General features: G+C 41.7%; 1 pseudogene; it reads left to right on the top strand.

The window, feature by feature from the left end:
* The first annotated feature begins 2131 nt into the window (after positions 1-2131).
* Positions 2132-3786, top strand: LOC110137066 (eukaryotic initiation factor 4A-II pseudogene; annotated as a pseudogene).
* The last annotated feature ends 3391 nt before the right edge of the window (positions 3787-7177 follow it).

Consider the following 7177-nt stretch of genomic DNA (forward strand, 5'->3'; position numbering starts at 1 on the left):
TCTATGAGCCTCTAGCTACATTTGAGGTTTTATCTTCTCTTCCTCAATTTTTTTTTTTTTTTTTTTTTTTGCACATTTAGATCCTTCCTATTCTGAAGATCTCAACTCACAATTCCTGTTATGTATTGACCACCCCAGCCAGCACTGATGGATCTAGTCTTTCTATAATCTCAGGGTATTTTTACTCTATCTTACTTTATTTTATGTGATCATAATCTGTTGCCTATCTGTGTCCTGGGAATGTTTTTGTCTGTTTAAATTCAGTTATAAACTCCTAAAGGACAAAAACTTTGTCTTTCATATTTCTCCAATGCCTACCAGCATCCAAAGACATCCCTGGCCCTCAATAAATACATTTTGATACTAAACCATGAATTTTATTTACACCGCTTAGCTAAAGACTCTATATAGAGACATGTTCCTAAGAATCAATATTCCAGTATTTTAGACTGGTATAAACATGTCTATCCGGAGAAGGCAATGGCAACCCACTCCAGTACTCTTGCCTGGAAAATCCCATGGACAGATGAGCCTGGTGGGCTGCAGTCCATGGGGTCGCAAAGTGTTGGACACGACTGAGCGACTTCCCTTTCACTTTTCACTTTCATGCATTGGAGAAGGAAACGGCAACCCACTCCAGTGTTCTTGCCTGGAGAATCCCAGGGATGGTGGAGCCTGGTGGGCTGCCAACTATGGGGTCACACAGAGTCGGACACGACTGAAGCGACTTAGCAGCCTCAGCAGCAGCAAACATGTCTATCAGTGGTCATTTTGACTAAAATCATTTTCAATTATTATTAATAATTTTCTATTTACTGTACAGAGTTAAAACCATAGACTCACAGTGCTTGAAGCTCCTAGAAAGGAGCTTCCTTAAAAGTAGATTAAAAGAAAACTTTTTTCTTTAAAAAACAATCAACAAATATTTCATGAATGAAGAACCATTTTATTAATTATTCCCATGAGCCTGCAGAAAGGCAGTGGAGTGAAAAGTCATGAACACAGGCTTTGCATTTAGACGGACAAGAGAGGAGGTTGCAGTTCTTTTATTTATCATCCTTGGGAATGTTACCTTGCTGAATATATGTCCTCATGTATAACATGGGAAGCATGATATGTCTCTCATTGAGTTTAAGAAAGTTAAGTGAAATAGAGAATGAGACTACTTAGTTTAGAGTATCTCAAGTATCTGCTGAGCCAAAATTCAGATTGACACAGTGAGGGAAGGAGAGGGTGAGACGAGTTGAGAGTAGCACTGAAATATACATGTAACCATGTGTAAATTAGACAGCTAATGGGAAGTGGCTATATAACACAGGGAGCTCAGCCCCATGCTCTGTGATGATCTAGAAGGGTAGGATGAGGGGGTGGGAAGGAGGTTCAAGAGGGAGGGGATATATGCATACTTGTGGCTGATTCACATTGCGGTATGGCAGAAACCAACAGAGCACCATAAAACAATTGTCCTCCAATTAAAAATAAATTAAAAAAAACTCAGACTGAATTTCTAGCTCTGCATGCTTAACATGGGAGTTGGTAACACCTCTAGATCAGCAAAGTCTACATAGAACACAAATGCATGGATATCTCTTGTTTATATTGATGTCCATGGAGAAAGAGAACTTGGGAAGAGAAAGGTTTCTTTAGTGCCTCAATGGGAGATGGGAAGAGGGGAAAAGGAATCCAGAAGGCTGTCTGTTTATCCCAGAGAGAGAGAGAGAAAGTGTGTGTGTGTGCGTGTGTGTGTGTGCGCGCGCACATGAATGCTCTGTCTTGTCTGGTTCTTTGTGACCCCCCCATGGACTGTAACCTACCAGGCTCCTCTGTCCATGGGATTTCCCAGGCAAGAATACTGGAGTGGGTTGCCATTTCCTTCTCCAGGGGATCTTCCCAGCTCAGAAACAGAACCCAGGTCACTTACGTCTCTGGCATTGCTAAGTGGGTTCTTTACCACTGGGCTATCTGGGAAGATGGTTACCACGGTGGTGAAAAGGAGACAGTTTCACAGTGGTAGTCTCCACACACAGTCACTGACCATCCTTCTTTTCCTGGATGCACCTGGTGTGCCTTACATTTAAGAGGTGGAGTCTCACTTTTCTTTTCAGTCCGGCACTGAGTGGTTCTTCAGATCATGTCTGGTGGCTCCACAGATTATAACAGAGTACATGGAGGCTCAGAGGGAATGGACCCCGATGGTGTCATCGAGAGCAACTGGAACGAGATTGTTGATAATTTTGATGATATAGAACTTAAACGAGTCTCTTCTTCGGGGCATCTATGCTTATGGTTTTGAGAAGCCATCAGCTATTCAGCAGAGAGCTATCATTCCATGTATTAAAGGGTATGATGTGATTGCTCAAGCTCAGTCACGTACTGGCAAGACAGCCACATTTGCTATTTCCATCCTGCAACAGTTGGAGATAGAGTTCAAGGAGACCCAAGCACTAGTATTGGCCCCCACCAGAGAACTGGCTCAACAGATCTAAAAGGTAATTCTGGCACTTGGGGATTATATGGGAGCAACTTGTCATGCCTGCATTGGTGGAACAAATGTTCAAAATGAAATGCAAAAACTGCAGGCTGAAGTACCACATATTGTTGTTGGAACACCAGGGAGAGTGTTTGATATGTTAAACAGAAGATATTTCTCTCCAAAATGGATCAAAATGTTCGTTTTGGATGAAGCAGATGAAATGCTGAGCCGAGGGTTTAAGGATCAAATCTATGAGATTTTCCAAAAATTAAATACTAGTATTCAGGTGGTGTTGCTTTCTGCCACAATGCCAATGGATGTGTTGGAAGTGACCAAAAAATTCATGAGAGATCCAATTCGAATTTTGGTGAAAAAGGAAGAATTGACCCTTGAAGGAATTAAACAGTTTTATATTAATGTTGATAGAGAGGAATGGAAGTTGGATACACTTTGTGACTTGTTCGAGACACTGACAATTACGCAGGCTGTTATTTTTCTCAATAAGGCGCAAGGTGGACTGGCTCACAGAGAAAATGCATGCCAGGGACTTCACAGTTTCTGCGCTGCATGGTGACATGGACCAGAAAGAAAGGATGTTATTATGAGGGAATTTCAATCAGGGTCAAGCCATGTTTTGATCACTACTGACTTGTTGGCTCGTGGAATTGATGTGCAACAAATGTCTTTGGTTATAAACTATGATCTACCTACCAATTGTGAAAACTATATTCGCAGAATTGGCAGAGGAGGTCGATTAGGGAGGAAAGGTGTGGCTATAAACTTTGTTACTGAAGAAGACAAGAGGATTCTTCGTGACATTGAGACTTTCTACAATACTACAGTGGAGGAAATGCCAATGAATGTGGCCGACCTTTATTTAATTCCTGGGATGAGATAGTTTTGAATGCAGTGCTTGCTATTGCTGAATAGGCGATCACAGCGTGCATTGTGCTTCTTTCTTTGGGAATATTTGAATCTTGTCTCAATGCTCATAATGGATCAGAAATACAGATTTTGATAGCAAAGCGACATTAGTCGTGAGCTCTTGTGAGGAAAGTCATTGGCTTTATCCTCTTTAGAGTTAGACTGTTGGGGTGGGTATAAAAGATGGGGGTCTGTAAAATCTTTCTTTCTTAGAAATTTATTTCCTAGTTCTGTAGAGATGGTTGTGCTAGATGTTCTCTATCATTTAATAATATACTTGTGAACTAAAAGATATAAGTGCTGTATAAAATCAGCCAATTATGTTAAACTAGCATATCTGCCTTTATTGTGTTTGTCATTAGCCTGAATAGAAAGGCCTTTAAAATTGATTTTTTTTTTTTTAGCATTTGAATGCATTTTGTTTGGTATTATATTTATTCAATAAAGTATTTAATTAGTGCTTAAAAAAAAAAGAGGTGGAGTCTCTTTCCCCATCTTTTGGGACTCTCTCCAAGTTCCCCCTAGAACTTGGAAAGGCCCTGGTACAGGAACCACTCAAAAAATATTAGTTCCCTTCCTCTGCACCTGTTGGTACAGTCCATGTCTGTTACTATGCTTGTTTCTAGCAATAGGGCCATGTGCTCTGGGTTATTAATAATAATAAGTAAGATGTGTTGAGCACTTTAACATTTTTCCAAGTACTTTGACATAGTTATAGAATTTATCTCTACACAGTGATAGAGACATAATTTTAACCTCTCAATAGAAAAGGAAGACTCAGAGAGATTATACTCCTTGTGTGTGGGCTTTCTAAGGGCCAGAGGGACCTGGCTAAGAGTGCAAAATCCTTGTCCAACAGGTCAGGGGTACCAGCTAGGGTGTGAACCAAGACACGATCATATTTGCATGGGGCCTAAGCTGAAACTTTCTAAGGTGAAGAGTGAGATAAATAAGCCGTAGATTCAAGGTTCTGAGAGGGAGGGGCAGAACTGGGTACCCTGCTGAGTGCTTACAGCAGATCAGTGGTCCCCAACATTTTTGGCACCAGGGGCCAGTTTTGTGGAAAATAATTTTTCTGTGGACCAGGGATGGGGGCATGGTTAGGGATGATTAGAGCGCATTACATTTAGTGTGCCTTTTATTTCTATTATTACATGAGGTCCACCTCAGATCATCAGGCATTAGGTCCCAGAGTTTGGGGATCCCTGGAGTAGATGTAGGACTTCTTTATTAACAGAGCTTCCCCTTTAAATGCTCCCAAAAAGAGTTTTGAAGAAATAAATATATGGCTGCTTAAGGAAGTATGGAAGGGTCTAGCACAGTGCCTGGAACTCAGGAGGCCCTCTAACATGTTGTTCAGTTGCTAAGTCATGTCCAACTCTTTGAGACCCCATGGACTGCAGCATGCCAGCCTTCCCTGTCCTCTGGAGTTTTCTCAAACTCATGTCCATTGAGCCGGTAATGCCATCCAACCATCTCATCCCCTGCTGCCCTCTTCTCCTCCTGCCCTCAGTCTTTCCCAGCATCAAGGTCTTTTCCAAAGAGCTGGCTATTCATGTCAGGTGGCCAAACTATTGGAGCTTCAGCTTGTACAGTCTTCCAAATCCTCATGATTTGTGCTTATCTCAGTTCGTGGCATCCTGAACTGACCTTGCTTCTGGATCCCAGGCTGCCACTTGCTAACTGTGATCATGGTTAACTCCTCTGATCTTAGCTTCCTCCCTGGTCAAGTAAGATCAGGCCATCTCACATGGAGAGAGTGAATAAGACAACATATAAAGCACTGAGTCTAATGCCTGGTGAGAGAAGGTCCTCCTACATCTTAGCTCCCTAATTCCTTCAGAGGCAGCAGGAAAGACTCTGAATCCCCCTTAATCATGCTATACTACTAATAATGGAAAACTTTTAAGTAGGAAAAGGATTACTTTTTTTCTCCAATATCCACACAGCCCTAAAGATTCTGAGCCTCTTGGAATACAGATTCTAGAATGACCCTTTTTCAGCAATACAATGTACACATCACATCTGAACTTGGGAGAGTTACTCACTTCTTTAAGCCACACTTTCCTCATCTTTAAAGTGGGTATAATAATAGCATATCCTTCTCAGAGTTGTTGTCAGTATTCAATGTGTAGTTAGGAATGTAAATGTAAAGCATTCAGCACAGAACTCATCATACAGTAAGTGCTTAATAAATGTTAGTTAATGTTATGATTATTTAGGCCTCTGTTTACCACCCTACATAAACTTTAGTCATGGGTAAGATGGTAAAGAATCTGCCTGCAGTGCAGGAGACCCAGGTTTGAGCACTGGGTCAGAAAGATCCCTTGGAGAAGGGAATGACAACCCACTCCAGTATTCTTGCCTGGAGAATTCCATGGACAGAGGAGCCTGTCGGGATATAGTCCACAGGGTCCCAAAGAGTTGGACATGACTGAGTGACCAACACTTTCACTTATCACTTTATTGTCTTATAGATTGAGCATTACAATATCTATTTTTAAAGGTGTTTGATAATTAAAATAAAGATTTATATGTAGGTGAATAATTGGTACATGGAAAGCACACAGCCAATGCTGCTTTATTCCTTCTTTATATGCTGCTGCTGCTAAGTCGCTTCAGTCGTGTCCGACTCTGTGCGACCCCATAGACGGCAGCCCACCAGGCTCCCCCATCCCTGGGATTCTCCAGACAAGAGTACTGGAGTGGGTTGCCATTTCCTTCTCCGATGCATGAAAGTGAAAAGTGAAAGTGAAGTCGCTCAGTCGTGTCTGACTCTTAGCGACCCCATAGACTGCAGCCTACCAGACTCCTCCATCCATGGGATTTTCCAGGCAAGAGTACTGGAGTGGGGTGCCGTTGCCTTCTCCATCCTTCTTTGTATAGATCATTGCATATTAAGATAGAGACTGAAACAAATGCTCGCCTTTAAGATTCATAAGTACTTGCTATTCATTCCAAAACTGATTAGTAGGAGGCATTCGAGTTGAAAGAATTGGTAGTTATTTAAACATGTTTGTCAGTGGACAGGGTAGAGAAAGTGAAGAGGGAAAGACTGGCAGTACAAGAAGAGCACATTCTTGATACCAAGAGATTCGAAGATGTGGATCTCTGGTTGTTTTTTGGCCACAAGATGTGGATGATTTTAGGAAAAGTAAGTCAATTTAATTTGTAAGACCTTATCTTCAACTGCCTGAGCACCGAAGGATTAATGCCTTCAAACTCAGGTGCTGGAGAAGACTCCAGAGAGTCCCTTGGACAGCAAAGAGATCAAATCAGTCAATATTAAGGGAAATCAACCCTGAATACTCATTGGAAGGACTAATGCTGAAGCTGAAACTCCAGTATTTTGGTCATCTGATGTGAACAGCTGTCTCACTGGAAAAATCCCTGATGCTAGGAAAGACTGAGAAGCAGAAGGAGAAGAGGGAATCAGAGGATGAAATGACTGGATGGCATCACTGCTGCAATGGACATGAATTTGGGCAAACTTTGGGAGATGAGGAGGGACAGAGTAGCCTGCTGTGCTGCAGTCTATGGGGGTCTCAAAAAGTTGGACACAACCAGGTAACTTAACAACAGCATCATCTTCAACTGCAAAAAGAAATTGAAAGTTAAAAACTGCCAATAAATATGAAATAGTACTTAAGGTGACATTGATAAAGTAACTATCATAGGCTCCAGTGTCCTAGCCATACACGTGTGAGTGTACACCTGCAAAGCAATTCAAACCACTCCAAAAGAGATGGTGGCAATGTTACCTCAACCCCTCACATCTTT

This window comes from Odocoileus virginianus, chromosome 8 (assembly GCF_023699985.2).
Source record: "Odocoileus virginianus isolate 20LAN1187 ecotype Illinois chromosome 8, Ovbor_1.2, whole genome shotgun sequence".
Taxonomy (NCBI): Eukaryota; Metazoa; Chordata; class Mammalia; order Artiodactyla; family Cervidae; genus Odocoileus; species Odocoileus virginianus.